Here is a 15,419-nt window from a genome sequence, read left to right as displayed (position 1 = left end):
TCAAACAAAGAAATTCTACATTTAGAAAACAAAATTTACAGGATGTTCCGAAAGGAATAGTTATATATGCAACTGTTGTTGTATTACACTTGTTGTGTTTTAATGCCTAATTATCAACAGTTGCAGTCAAGACTTTATCTACACCCATAATATGAATACTCTATAAAAGAAAAAACAGTAAGCTTACTGCTAACATTAAAAAAAGTCAGTCCTAATAACTATTACATCATCCAAACGAGTGTTGTAATGTTGTACTAAATTTCATTACAACACTTGTTTGGATGACGTAATGGTTATTAGGCCGTTGGGTGTTTTAATGTTGGCAATAATCTAACTGTTTTAGAATCTTTAATAGAGGATTTAAAGCATGGGTGTAGATAAAATAGGTTTACCGACGAGCTCGACCGATGATTCTCGTCAGCGCGACGTAGCTGTACGCGCGTTGTGATTCATCAGCGCTGGACTGTACAAAATTATGTGTTGTCAGCGCTGACCGTGTCGGTAGAACACTAAAGCAGCATTATGAGTCTCTCTACAAATATTTGTTTTGCTAAATTGCAAGATATGGACTCAAGACCCTTATTCCACGAGTACCTTAGTTTATAACAAAATAATTATAAAAAATGAGTCAAACACTCAATTCTAGATAGTGATCAACCATAATGATGGGTAAACGCATTCTTTTGCGATGAGAGATCTACCTCTAGACTTCAGTACTCCCCTTGTAGTAAGCTAATTAGGTATAAAAAATAAAGATATATATTACTGCAAAAGAGTCTATAAATAGATATAATACACTAATAAACTGTAAAAATTCAAAATGGCGACTATAATCCTGACTTCGCTATCTAGTGACGTTAAGTACACACCCTTCTCATATTGATTTGCAGCCGTAGAGACCGTAAATATCACATCGACGTTAATCTCACCTAGTGCTAAATTATAAGTGTTACGTCGGAGGGAAATTCTCGTATATCCTTACTAATATTATGAATGTGAATGTAAGTTTGTTTGTTACGATTTGACGCCTAAACCACTGAACCGATTTTGATGAAATTTAGAACAGAGTATGTTATATATTCCAGTGGGAGGCTCCTTTGCAAAGGATGCCGGCAAGATTATCGGTACCGCAACGGCGCGGCGCCTCTTTCTGCCCTTAAAGCAGTAATGTGTATCATTTCTGTGTTTCGGTCTGAAGGGCGCCGTAGCTAGTGAAATTACTGGGCAAATGAGACTTAACGACATATGTCTCAAGGTGACGAGCGCAATTGTAGTGCCGCTCAGAGTTTTTGGGTTTTTCTAGAGTCCTGAGCGGCACTGCATTACAAAATGGGCAGGGTGGATTAATTACCATCAGTTGAAGTCCTGCTCGTCTCGTCCTTTATTGGAATAAAAAATAATAGAAGGCTTGGCGGGGTTGAAACAGGGGTGGATGTTTGTGTGAAAGTTCGTCATCATCGAAGATAACACCATGAAAATTTGTATTTAGGCACTTGATAACACTTAAATAAATATTTGTTTTTGAGTTTTTTAGGTTTATACCTGTCTGGGGTGAAAAAGGGGTATTGAAGTTCTATATTTGACGTTTGAGTATGTTTGTTGCATCACTTTACATATTATATTGTAATAGAAATGATTTGTTAAACAATAAAAATGTAAATCTTGCTTTAAAAGAGTGGCCCTTTACGAAGTAGCGGTAGATTCTATAGGAAAAAATATTTTTTTTGACATTCATAAGTGTCATTTCCGTGACCTACATGAATAAAGTGATTTTGAATTTTGATTAATATTTATTAGCTTATAACAATGTTTTAACCACAGCAGTTTGTAGTGTATTATTTGCAAGGTGAGTATAATAAAAAATAAAAAATGCTTCCCAAAGTGAATATTGCACGCGGGCGAAGTCGCGATTAAAAGCTAGGAATAGTATAAATACTGCAAATCTGAGTTTGTACGTTTGTTACGCTTTCTCGCCTTAACTACATAACCGATCATCCTGAAATTTGGACATACTTTGTCAGTGGTGCGGAAAATCAAATTATCCCGAAATCATCGAGTTCCCGAGGAGCGCTACTTGAATTGTAGATGGGACAAAACATATTTGGGATCATTTTTGAAATCCAAGATGGTCGCGGTACAAAATTTTATGCTATCATTTCGAATAAAAAGGATATATATATATACAAATATATTTTCTAGGATTGAAACACTTCGTAAAACTGTAAAAACTAAATATTATATAAAGGTAAATTATTGATCCAATAATAATATACAGCAATTACTGATTTTATTTCACATCTGATTTATAAATGATAATTGATTTATTTTAATAAGATTTTTCAATATTCATAGATAGGTGCCACTATTTTTGCACACAAAGTGACTATATTTTACAATTCCTGAGAGAACATATTTAACCTATAATCAAAGTCAAATTCATAAATATTTTACTGACATAAAATCAACAGATCACCAAAAATACAATTCATATACATGCTAATTACACAAAAGTTTAATGATAATATATATATTAATAATAATGCAATCCAGTAAAACTATTCAAGGCTGAACATATATATGATAAAATCCATAAAAAATAACAACTATAATACTATTCAATTCCATAAAAGGCATAAAAGGCATTTATTTTCTCAAAATTGATTCCTTTAGAATTCTTTTTGATGTCATTTCTTATACTACTAGTTACTACTACCGCTTCGGAAACAAATGGCGCTCTGAGAGAGAAGAAGCGACATCGAAAAGCAATTTGATTTATTGGGCGGGACTTTAAATGTTAAAAGCGTAGGACTTGCTGAGGTCGTCAAATACATCCACACGCTTTGGGATAGCTACGTCGAAGTACCTACTCTTTATGTGGCAGACAAATATTGGCACATTTTATAGAATATTCGCGGACTTAGGTAGAGATCATTAATAACCTTAATAAAAGAGTCAAAAATAGATATAAAAGTTTAAACAAACTTATAACTAATCATAAATGTATTGTATCTAGACAGTCGGATTACCAATAATATTTTTTAGAGGATTTTTTTTTGTTTGTAACTGAAACGTGTGTCTGTAATTAAGGACTTATAAGCGCTCGTTTTTTTAATAAGAGATCCCTACGTTCATTAATTCATATCAGCCGGAAGACGTTCACAGCTGGACAAGGTTGGCCATTGATCTCCACGACGACGGGTCCTGGGTTGCCCTCATCCAAACGAAATCCCTATTTTTTTCCATGTAGGTTAATATCGTAGTCAGTGTTATTTGAACACTTTGCCGATAAAAGGATCAATGGGTTTAGTTTTGCACTTCTTTTACTCTCAGCTTAAGGCGCAAAAAGAGAGAGCAACGGAGAGGTAAGAAATATATAAGGATCTTAAGACTCTAACTCAAACAATGTTAGTAATAATGATATTTACAAAAGATAGATATGTTCATATTGCTAAAAATACAAAATGATTTCTTCACATATAATTGTAATTCATGTAATTTATTTATAACTTGATATCAGTTTTAATTTGATTGTAATTTTATTTCATTTGTATTTTCTATGGGTTGGTTCTGTATAAACCTGAAATAAATTATTATTATTATTATAGACAAAGTTGGAAGTGAGAAAAATGATCAGTTTTTTGGCAAAGCAATTAAGTCCGGACAATTCGTCAATCGTCTGGCATTCTACGCACGAGTTTCACAGGCGTAACTTCTTGTCACTCGCACAGCATACTCTTTGGAATCAATTACAGGCTGCACTTTTCCCGAACAGATATGACTTAGGGGCCTTTAATAACCTCAACTTAAAGGCTGGCAACTTGTTTCTGACCTGCATCTCAGCCCTGATGTTGAGAATGTCGATTAGCGTTTACCACACCACTTTCCACCACGTGAGTGTCTTGAACATTTGCCCCCTCTTTAAAATTAAAAAAAGAATATAATTTGGTTGAAAGTCAGTTTTTTTTTGTCAGTCAAAATTGGTTACAGTAGCATTACATTTACTTTTATTTTCCAGAAAAATCTCCTTTAGAGATGTTATGTGTCACACACACTTTTTAAAGACGATATATATAGGCATACAGACGCTTAGAGATTATCCCAATTTTTAAGGTTAACATATATCTTAGAGAATGGGATAGAACATGCAATATCACGATCATACTTTATGTTGGGTATTTTCAATGTTACTGTGATTGAGCCCGACCAAATCTCTGTGGATTGTTTGATGTGTTTAAGCCGGATCAATGACTAACTCACATGAGAGCTATTGTGTTGCTAAAAACATTCATTATTTTAGGACGTATTCCACAAATGGCCTAGTTCATTATCATACTTCTTTTATAATAATATTATATTCGTAGTTTGAATTAGATGTATTGTAGTAGTCTTTAATATTTGGAACACAAACTGAAAATTGTAACTATATTAATTTCTAAACGAAATCTCTATAAATATATTAAAGAGATTTCCACCTAAGTATGATATCATCACGATATCTCTGGAACCATAAGGCGTAGAGACTTGAAATTTGGTGGGAATACTCCTTTCGCCGAGTAGAGGTCAGCTAAGTTAAATTACGGATTTTACGAAATTCCACCGACAATTTTTTTTTTATGAATAGAACAACGTCTGACGGGTCGCATAGTTTATATATATTATTTGGATTTATTTATTCATTAAAGCCTATTACAATATAAATCTATTATTAATTAATTTAAAATATTTTATATATCATCCCACTGCTGGGCAAAGGCCTCCCTCTTCGTCTTCCATTCGCCCTTATTGCTTGCTGTGCGGGGCCATAGCATTAGAATAACTTAATCATAAAAAATATTTGACTTTTGAATTTACACTTCTTTAGTTAGGTAAAAATTATCAGTGTGAGTTTTTACGATGGGCGCGCACACCGACACACAAATTCGACACCTTGACGTTGACAAACGTCAAACATCATTCATATCATACTTCAGCTACCATAAGCCTCTTGTTATATGTCTACTGAACCACAGCAATAATCCATGATATTACATTTTTCAAACAAAGAAATTCTACATTTAGAAAACAAAATTTACAGGATGTTCCGAAAGGAATAGTTATATATGCAACTGTTGTTGTATTACACTTGTTGTGTTTTAATGCCTAATTATCAACAGTTGCAGTCAAAACTTTATCTACACCCATAATATGAATCCACTATAAAAGAAAAAACAGTAAGCTTACTGCTAACATTAAAAAAAGTCAGTCCTAATAACTATTACATCATCCAAACGAGTGTTGTAATGTTGTACTAAATTTCATTACAACACTTGTTTGGATGACGTAATGGTTATTAGGCCGTTGGGTGTTTTAATGTTGGCAATAATCTAACTGTTTTAGAATCTTTAATAGAGGATTTAAAGCATGGGTGTAGATAAAATAGGTTTACCGACGAGCTCGACCGATGATTCTCGTCAGCGCGACGTAGCTGTACGCGCGTTGTGATTCATCAGCGCTGGACTGTACAAAATTATGTGTTGTCAGCGCTGACCGTGTCGGTAGAACACTAAAGCAGCATTATGAGTCTCTCTACAAATGTTTGTTTTGCTAAATTGCAAGATATGGACTCAAGACCCTTATTCCACGAGTACCTTAGTTTATAACAAAATAATTATAAAAAATGAGTCAAACACTCAATTCTAGATAGTGATCAACCATAATATCAATCATATACCCATCGTAAACGCATTCTTTTGCGATTAGAGATCTACCTCTAGACTTCAGAAATCCCCTTGTAGTAAGCTAATTAGGGATATAAATAAAAATATATATTACTGAAAAAGAGTCTATAAATAGATATAATACACTAATAAACTGTAAAAATTCAAAATGGCGACTATAATCCTGACTTCGCTATCTAGTGACGTTAAGTACCCACCCTTCTCATATTGATTCGCAGCCGTAGAGACCGTAAATATCACATCGACGTTAATCTCACCTCGTGCTAAATTATAAGTGTTACGTAGGAGGGAAATTCTCGTATATCCCTACTAATATTATGAATGTGAATGTAAGTTTGTTTGTTACGATTTCACGCCTAAACCACTGAACCGATTCTGATGAAATTTAGAACAGAGTATGTTATATATCCTCCCACTGGGAGGCTCCTTTGCACAGGATGCCGGCTAGATTTTGGGTCCGCAACGGCGCCTCTTTCTGCCCTTGAAGCAGTAATATGTATCATTTCAGTGTAAAGGGCGCCGTAGCTAGTGAAATTACTGGGCAAATGAGACTTAACGACATATGTCTCAAGGTGACGAGCGCAATTGTAGTGCCGCTCAGAGTTTTTGGGTTTTTCTAGAGTCCTGAGCGGCACTGCATTACAAAATGGGCAGGGTGGATTAATTACCATCAGTTGAAGTCCTGCTCGTCTCGTCCTTTATTGGAATAAAAAATAATAGAAGGCTTGGCGGGGTTGAAACAGGGGTGGATGTTTGTGTGAAAGTTCGTCATCATCGAAGATAACACCATGAAAATTTGTATTTAGGCACTTGATAACACTTAAATAAATATTTGTTTTTGAGTTTTTTAGGTTTATACCTGTCTGGGGTGAAAAAGGGGTATTGAAGTTCTATATTTGACGTTTGAGTATGTTTGTTGCATCACTTTACATATTATATTGTAATAGAAATGATTTGTTAAACAATAAAAATGTAAATCTTGCTTTAAAAGAGTGGCCCTTTACGAAGTAGCGGTAGATTCTATAGGAAAAAATATTTTTTTTGACATTCATAAGTGTCATTTCCGTGACCTACATGAATAAAGTGATTTTGAATTTTGATTAATATTTATTAGCTTATAACAATGTTTTAACCACAGCAGTTTGTAGTGTATTATTTGCAAGGTGAGTATAATAAAAAATAAAAAATGCTTCCCAAAGTGAATATTGCACGCGGGCGAAGTCGCGATTAAAAGCTAGGAATAGTATAAATACTGCAAATCTGAGTTTGTACGTTTGTTACGCTTTCTCGCCTTAACTACATAACCGATCATCCTGAAATTTGGACATACTTTGTCAGTGGTGCGGAAAATCAAATTATCCCGAAATCATCGAGTTCCCGAGGAGCGCTACTTGAATTGTAGATGGGACAAAACATATTTGGGATCATTTTTGAAATCCAAGATGGTCGCGGTACAAAATTTTATGCTATCATTTCGAATAAAAAGGATATATATATATACAAATATATTTTCTAGGATTGAAACACTTCGTAAAACTGTAAAAACTAAATATTATATAAAGGTAAATTATTGATCCAATAATAATATACAGCAATTACTGATTTTATTTCACATCTGATTTATAAATGATAATTGATTTATTTTAATAAGATTTTTCAATATTCATAGATAGGTGCCACTATTTTTGCACACAAAGTGACTATATTTTACAATTCCTGAGAGAACATATTTAACCTATAATCAAAGTCAAATTCATAAATATTTTACTGACATAAAATCAACAGATCACCAAAAATACAATTCATATACATGCTAATTACACAAAAGTTTAATGATAATATATATATTAATAATAATGCAATCCAGTAAAACTATTCAAGGCTGAACATATATATGATAAAATCCATAAAAAATAACAACTATAATACTATTCAATTCCATAAAAGGCATAAAAGGCATTTATTTTCTCAAAATTGATTCCTTTAGAATTCTTTTTGATGTCATTTCTTATACTACTAGTTACTACTACCGCTTCGGAAACAAATGGCGCTCTGAGAGAGAAGAAGCGACATCGAAAAGCAATTTGATTTATTGGGCGGGACTTTAAATGTTAAAAGCGTAGGACTTGCTGAGGTCGTCAAATACATCCACACGCTTTGGGATAGCTACGTCGAAGTACCTACTCTTTATGTGGCAGACAAATATTGGCACATTTTATAGAATATTCGCGGACTTAGGTAGAGATCATTAATAACCTTAATAAAAGAGTCAAAAATAGATATAAAAGTTTAAACAAACTTATAACTAATCATAAATGTATTGTATCTAGACAGTCGGATTACCAATAATATTTTTTAGAGGATTTTTTTTTGTTTGTAACTGAAACGTGTGTCTGTAATTAAGGACTTATAAGCGCTCGTTTTTTTAATAAGAGATCCCTACGTTCATTAATTCATATCAGCCGGAAGACGTTCACAGCTGGACAAGGTTGGCCATTGATCTCCACGACGACGGGTCCTGGGTTGCCCTCATCCAAACGAAATCCCTATTTTTTTCCATGTAGGTTAATATCGTAGTCAGTGTTATTTGAACACTTTGCCGATAAAAGGATCAATGGGTTTAGTTTTGCACTTCTTTTACTCTCAGCTTAAGGCGCAAAAAGAGAGAGCAACGGAGAGGTAAGAAATATATAAGGATCTTAAGACTCTAACTCAAACAATGTTAGTAATAATGATATTTACAAAAGATAGATATGTTCATATTGCTAAAAATACAAAATGATTTCTTCACATATAATTGTAATTCATGTAATTTATTTATAACTTGATATCAGTTTTAATTTGATTGTAATTTTATTTCATTTGTATTTTCTATGGGTTGGTTCTGTATAAACCTGAAATAAATTATTATTATTATTATAGACAAAGTTGGAAGTGAGAAAAATGATCAGTTTTTTGGCAAAGCAATTAAGTCCGGACAATTCGTCAATCGTCTGGCATTCTACGCACGAGTTTCACAGGCGTAACTTCTTGTCACTCGCACAGCATACTCTTTGGAATCAATTACAGGCTGCACTTTTCCCGAACAGATATGACTTAGGGGCCTTTAATAACCTCAACTTAAAGGCTGGCAACTTGTTTCTGACCTGCATCTCAGCCCTGATGTTGAGAATGTCGATTAGCGTTTACCACACCACTTTCCACCACGTGAGTGTCTTGAACATTTGCCCCCTCTTTAAAATTAAAAAAAGAATATAATTTGGTTGAAAGTCAGTTTTTTTTTGTCAGTCAAAATTGGTTACAGTAGCATTACATTTACTTTTATTTTCCAGAAAAATCTCCTTTAGAGATGTTATGTGTCACACACACTTTTTAAAGACGATATATATAGGCATACAGACGCTTAGAGATTATCCCAATTTTTAAGGTTAACATATATCTTAGAGAATGGGATAGAACATGCAATATCACGATCATACTTTATGTTGGGTATTTTCAATGTTACTGTGATTGAGCCCGACCAAATCTCTGTGGATTGTTTGATGTGTTTAAGCCGGATCAATGACTAACTCACATGAGAGCTATTGTGTTGCTAAAAACATTCATTATTTTAGGACGTATTCCACAAATGGCCTAGTTCATTATCATACTTCTTTTATAATAATATTATATTCGTAGTTTGAATTAGATGTATTGTAGTAGTCTTTAATATTTGGAACACAAACTGAAAATTGTAACTATATTAATTTCTAAACGAAATCTCTATAAATATATTAAAGAGATTTCCACCTAAGTATGATATCATCACGATATCTCTGGAACCATAAGGCGTAGAGACTTGAAATTTGGTGGGAATACTCCTTTCGCCGAGTAGAGGTCAGCTAAGTTAAATTACGGATTTTACGAAATTCCACCGACAATTTTTTTTTTATGAATAGAACAACGTCTGACGGGTCGCATAGTTTATATATATTATTTGGATTTATTTATTCATTAAAGCCTATTACAATATAAATCTATTATTAATTAATTTAAAATATTTTATATATCATCCCACTGCTGGGCAAAGGCCTCCCTCTTCGTCTTCCATTCGCCCTTATTGCTTGCTGTGCGGGGCCATAGCATTAGAATAACTTAATCATAAAAAATATTTGACTTTTGAATTTACACTTCTTTAGTTAGGTAAAAATTATCAGTGTGAGTTTTTACGATGGGCGCGCACACCGACACACAAATTCGACACCTTGACGTTGACAAACGTCAAACATCATTCATATCATACTTCAGCTACCATAAGCCTCTTGTTATATGTCTACTGAACCACAGCAATAATCCATGATATTACATTTTTCAAACAAAGAAATTCTACATTTAGAAAACAAAATTTACAGGATGTTCCGAAAGGAATAGTTATATATGCAACTGTTGTTGTATTACACTTGTTGTGTTTTAATGCCTAATTATCAACAGTTGCAGTCAAAACTTTATCTACACCCATAATATGAATCCACTATAAAAGAAAAAACAGTAAGCTTACTGCTAACATTAAAAAAAGTCAGTCCTAATAACTATTACATCATCCAAACGAGTGTTGTAATGTTGTACTAAATTTCATTACAACACTTGTTTGGATGACGTAATGGTTATTAGGCCGTTGGGTGTTTTAATGTTGGCAATAATCTAACTGTTTTAGAATCTTTAATAGAGGATTTAAAGCATGGGTGTAGATAAAATAGGTTTACCGACGAGCTCGACCGATGATTCTCGTCAGCGCGACGTAGCTGTACGCGCGTTGTGATTCATCAGCGCTGGACTGTACAAAATTATGTGTTGTCAGCGCTGACCGTGTCGGTAGAACACTAAAGCAGCATTATGAGTCTCTCTACAAATGTTTGTTTTGCTAAATTGCAAGATATGGACTCAAGACCCTTATTCCACGAGTACCTTAGTTTATAACAAAATAATTATAAAAAATGAGTCAAACACTCAATTCTAGATAGTGATCAACCATAATATCAATCATATACCCATCGTAAACGCATTCTTTTGCGATTAGAGATCTACCTCTAGACTTCAGAAATCCCCTTGTAGTAAGCTAATTAGGGATATAAATAAAAATATATATTACTGAAAAAGAGTCTATAAATAGATATAATACACTAATAAACTGTAAAAATTCAAAATGGCGACTATAATCCTGACTTCGCTATCTAGTGACGTTAAGTACCCACCCTTCTCATATTGATTCGCAGCCGTAGAGACCGTAAATATCACATCGACGTTAATCTCACCTCGTGCTAAATTATAAGTGTTACGTAGGAGGGAAATTCTCGTATATCCCTACTAATATTATGAATGTGAATGTAAGTTTGTTTGTTACGATTTCACGCCTAAACCACTGAACCGATTCTGATGAAATTTAGAACAGAGTATGTTATATATCCTCCCACTGGGAGGCTCCTTTGCACAGGATGCCGGCTAGATTTTGGGTCCGCAACGGCGCCTCTTTCTGCCCTTGAAGCAGTAATATGTATCATTTCAGTGTAAAGGGCGCCGTAGCTAGTGAAATTACTGGGCAAATGAGACTTAACGACATATGTCTCAAGGTGACGAGCGCAATTGTAGTGCCGCTCAGAGTTTTTGGGTTTTTCTAGAGTCCTGAGCGGCACTGCATTACAAAATGGGCAGGGTGGATTAATTACCATCAGTTGAAGTCCTGCTCGTCTCGTCCTTTATTGGAATAAAAAATAATAGAAGGCTTGGCGGGGTTGAAACAGGGGTGGATGTTTGTGTGAAAGTTCGTCATCATCGAAGATAACACCATGAAAATTTGTATTTAGGCACTTGATAACACTTAAATAAATATTTGTTTTTGAGTTTTTTAGGTTTATACCTGTCTGGGGTGAAAAAGGGGTATTGAAGTTCTATATTTGACGTTTGAGTATGTTTGTTGCATCACTTTACATATTATATTGTAATAGAAATGATTTGTTAAACAATAAAAATGTAAATCTTGCTTTAAAAGAGTGGCCCTTTACGAAGTAGCGGTAGATTCTATAGGAAAAAATATTTTTTTTGACATTCATAAGTGTCATTTCCGTGACCTACATGAATAAAGTGATTTTGAATTTTGATTAATATTTATTAGCTTATAACAATGTTTTAACCACAGCAGTTTGTAGTGTATTATTTGCAAGGTGAGTATAATAAAAAATAAAAAATGCTTCCCAAAGTGAATATTGCACGCGGGCGAAGTCGCGATTAAAAGCTAGGAATAGTATAAATACTGCAAATCTGAGTTTGTACGTTTGTTACGCTTTCTCGCCTTAACTACATAACCGATCATCCTGAAATTTGGACATACTTTGTCAGTGGTGCGGAAAATCAAATTATCCCGAAATCATCGAGTTCCCGAGGAGCGCTACTTGAATTGTAGATGGGACAAAACATATTTGGGATCATTTTTGAAATCCAAGATGGTCGCGGTACAAAATTTTATGCTATCATTTCGAATAAAAAGGATATATATATATACAAATATATTTTCTAGGATTGAAACACTTCGTAAAACTGTAAAAACTAAATATTATATAAAGGTAAATTATTGATCCAATAATAATATACAGCAATTACTGATTTTATTTCACATCTGATTTATAAATGATAATTGATTTATTTTAATAAGATTTTTCAATATTCATAGATAGGTGCCACTATTTTTGCACACAAAGTGACTATATTTTACAATTCCTGAGAGAACATATTTAACCTATAATCAAAGTCAAATTCATAAATATTTTACTGACATAAAATCAACAGATCACCAAAAATACAATTCATATACATGCTAATTACACAAAAGTTTAATGATAATATATATATTAATAATAATGCAATCCAGTAAAACTATTCAAGGCTGAACATATATATGATAAAATCCATAAAAAATAACAACTATAATACTATTCAATTCCATAAAAGGCATTTATTTTCTCAAAATTGATTCCTTTAGAATTCTTTTTGATGTCATTTCTTATACTACTAGATACTACTACCGCTTCGGAAACAAATGGCGCTCTGAGAGAGAAGAAGCGGCGCAAGAAACTCTCCCAACATTCTTTTTTTTGCGCTCTTTTCAATAAAAATATACAATATTGTACAGTCGCTATAAAATAATCACAATCTAGTCCCAGGCTGTCCGATCATTTAGATATTCAGCAGTGGAGTAATAGGATTTACGACAGAGCCATTTTTTTTATAAAACATTTAAATTTATTTATAGATAATGCCTGAACAGTGGCTGGGACTTTATTGTAGAAGTGTATACATTTACCCTTAAAGCTATTATGTATCTTATGAAGCCTACTAGAATTAGTTACAAGCAAACCCTTATTTCTAGTGTTATAATAATCATATTGTAATATCGTCTACGTAATCTTCAATACTGTAATAAGCCTTCGACATAAGTCTGCGTTTTATAATAGATATAAATTTATTTATTGATAATTCAGATACTACAGACTTAGCAAAAAAAGATTATGTTAATTTATTTATGTTATATCTACCGTCGATAAGACAGGAATTGGTTTAAATTTCAATCGAATACCAAAGAAAATTTTTAATTCAAGAATGCAAACAGTAGTTAAAAAAAGCTTAAGAAACACGGTTTTATAAATAAACCAAACTAAAGGATTTTTATATTTTTTTTATAAAAATGCGTGTTTTTTTCGTTTTATTATGTACTATTTATTTTTCCTATTCGCTAGTATATTCTATGTCTAAATGAAGCGGAAGGTCGGCGCTGAGCATGCATAATATATATGCCAGCATATGCCGATCTTTATCTTATTTGCGGCTTACGTTCCAAGTCGTTTTAATATGTTTTATTTTTAATTAAATTGATGAATTGTTTTATTTTTAGTGATCTTTAGCTGCAAATAAAATATTTTATTATTATTACTAAGTTATTTGCCTCTATAGAAATTTCATATTCGATTGAATAGACTCTTTAACACTGTAGAAAAATTTTTTCCATTAACAGAGTACATATTTACTCAATAATTATATCGCTTGGATTTGAACATATGAAATTGCCTTTTACAATTGCAGCGCCACTCAAGATTATTGAAAAACCCAAAAAAACTGAGCGCACTACAACTACATTCGTCACCTTAAAATATAAGATGTCAAGTTTCAGACCGAAACACAATAATGCTTTCAGATTACTGCTTCACGGCATAAATAGGCGCCGTTGGGGTAATCTACCCTGCATACGGTGCAAAGGAGCCTCCCACTGGTACTCTACTCCATTTCTTTGACACTGTAGAAGAATATTTTCCATAAACGGAGTGTATATTTACTAGAAAATTATATCGCTTGGATTTGATCACATAAAAGAGCAAAACTCGCGATAAAAAAGATTTAAATTTCTAGTTATGCAAAAGCTTTCACGCTAAAGTTTAAATTAAATGTATATTACCATGGACGCGTCTCAAATGCATTGAAAGTTTAATACAATCTGAGTACCAGTGCCGTTTTTTTTTATTATCGTCGATGGCGCGCGTAACAATGCAGGCTGCTAAGCTCGTAAAAAAAACATGTGTACAATTCACAGATATGAAATGAAAATAAAGGAAGACACGAGTAGGACGTTCAACTAATTGTTATTGATACGCCCTGCCTATTACAATGCATCGCCGCTCAAGATTATTGATAAATCCAAAAATGCTGAGGGGAACTACAACTGCTCTCGTCACCTTGAGACATAAGATGCCAAGTGTCATTTACCCAATAATTTCACTAGCTACGGTGCCCTTTAAAAGGCATAAAGGCATAAAAGGCATTTATTTTCTCAAAATTGATTCCTTTAGAATTCTTTTTGATGTCATTTCTTATACTACTAGATACTACTACCGCTTCGGAAACAAATGGCGCTCTGAGAGAGAAGAAGCGGCGCAAGAAACTCTCCCAGCATTCTTTTTTTTTTGCGCTCTTTTCAATAAAAAGACTTTAGACCGAAACACAGTAATGCTAACACATTACTGCTTCACGGCAGAAATAGGCGCGAGTAGAATAGCTTAAAATAGCTTCAGAAATATTTGTTTATCCATTTTAATAGCTGCGAACAAAAAAAATGAAATATATGAAATTGTGTTTGATTCAATAAATTTTAAGAAAGCTTATAACTTACAATTCTCAATCAAGAGGTCGAGTTGATTTGATTATTGACTTAGTTCGACTTGGAAAGCTCAAAGAGGCTCCTCTTGAAACGAAGCAATTCACTTCTCTATTTATGTCGAGAGCAAATTTTAACTCAATAAACGGGACGACCTTATATGAGCGTATCTTATATATAACATTCTCATGTCCCAGTGTTTTTTATCAATCTTTTTAGTCGGTCTGAGAATCAGCAAACATCTATTTTTCGTAACCCTAAATGAGGGTCTTAAATATATTTTTTTATATATTTTTTTTATTTCTTTGCTTTTTACTTTATTATGATTCAGCATTGAAAAATACGCCCAACTTCAAATTTTTGCCCTTCTACGATCTACAACTATTTTTGTATCGCGATTTGATTATTCAGTTAAATCTATAAAATAAACGATTACTTTCTTAGAATTATTCTATTTAAACATAGGCCCAGAAATTTCGCTTTAGTCCATAGAGAGTTCTTAGTAACATAGAAAGAAGAGGTCCCGA

At 33.2% G+C, this 15,419-nt stretch overlaps 1 long non-coding RNA gene across 3 annotated transcripts; it reads left to right on the top strand.

The window, feature by feature from the left end:
- Positions 1–1,753: 1,753 nt before the first annotated feature.
- LOC126969959 (uncharacterized) lies at positions 1,754–14,718 on the top strand. Of its 3 annotated transcripts, none has more exons than XR_007730504.1 (3): positions 1,754–1,846; positions 13,939–14,013; positions 14,332–14,718. It is a non-coding gene; the product is annotated as an uncharacterized LOC126969959 (long non-coding RNA). The 3 variants fall into 3 exon arrangements; XR_007730503.1 differs by lacking the exon at positions 1,754–1,846 and adding an exon at positions 6,788–6,880; XR_007730502.1 differs by lacking the exon at positions 1,754–1,846 and adding an exon at positions 11,822–11,914.
- Positions 14,719–15,419: the final 701 nt, after the last annotated feature.

The sequence above is a fragment of the Leptidea sinapis genome, chromosome 19 (genome assembly GCF_905404315.1).
Source record: "Leptidea sinapis chromosome 19, ilLepSina1.1, whole genome shotgun sequence".
In the NCBI taxonomy this organism is placed as follows: domain Eukaryota; kingdom Metazoa; phylum Arthropoda; class Insecta; order Lepidoptera; family Pieridae; genus Leptidea; species Leptidea sinapis.
The sequence above is the reverse complement of the archived record's forward strand: the minus strand, read 5'-3'. Positions and strand labels throughout refer to the sequence as shown.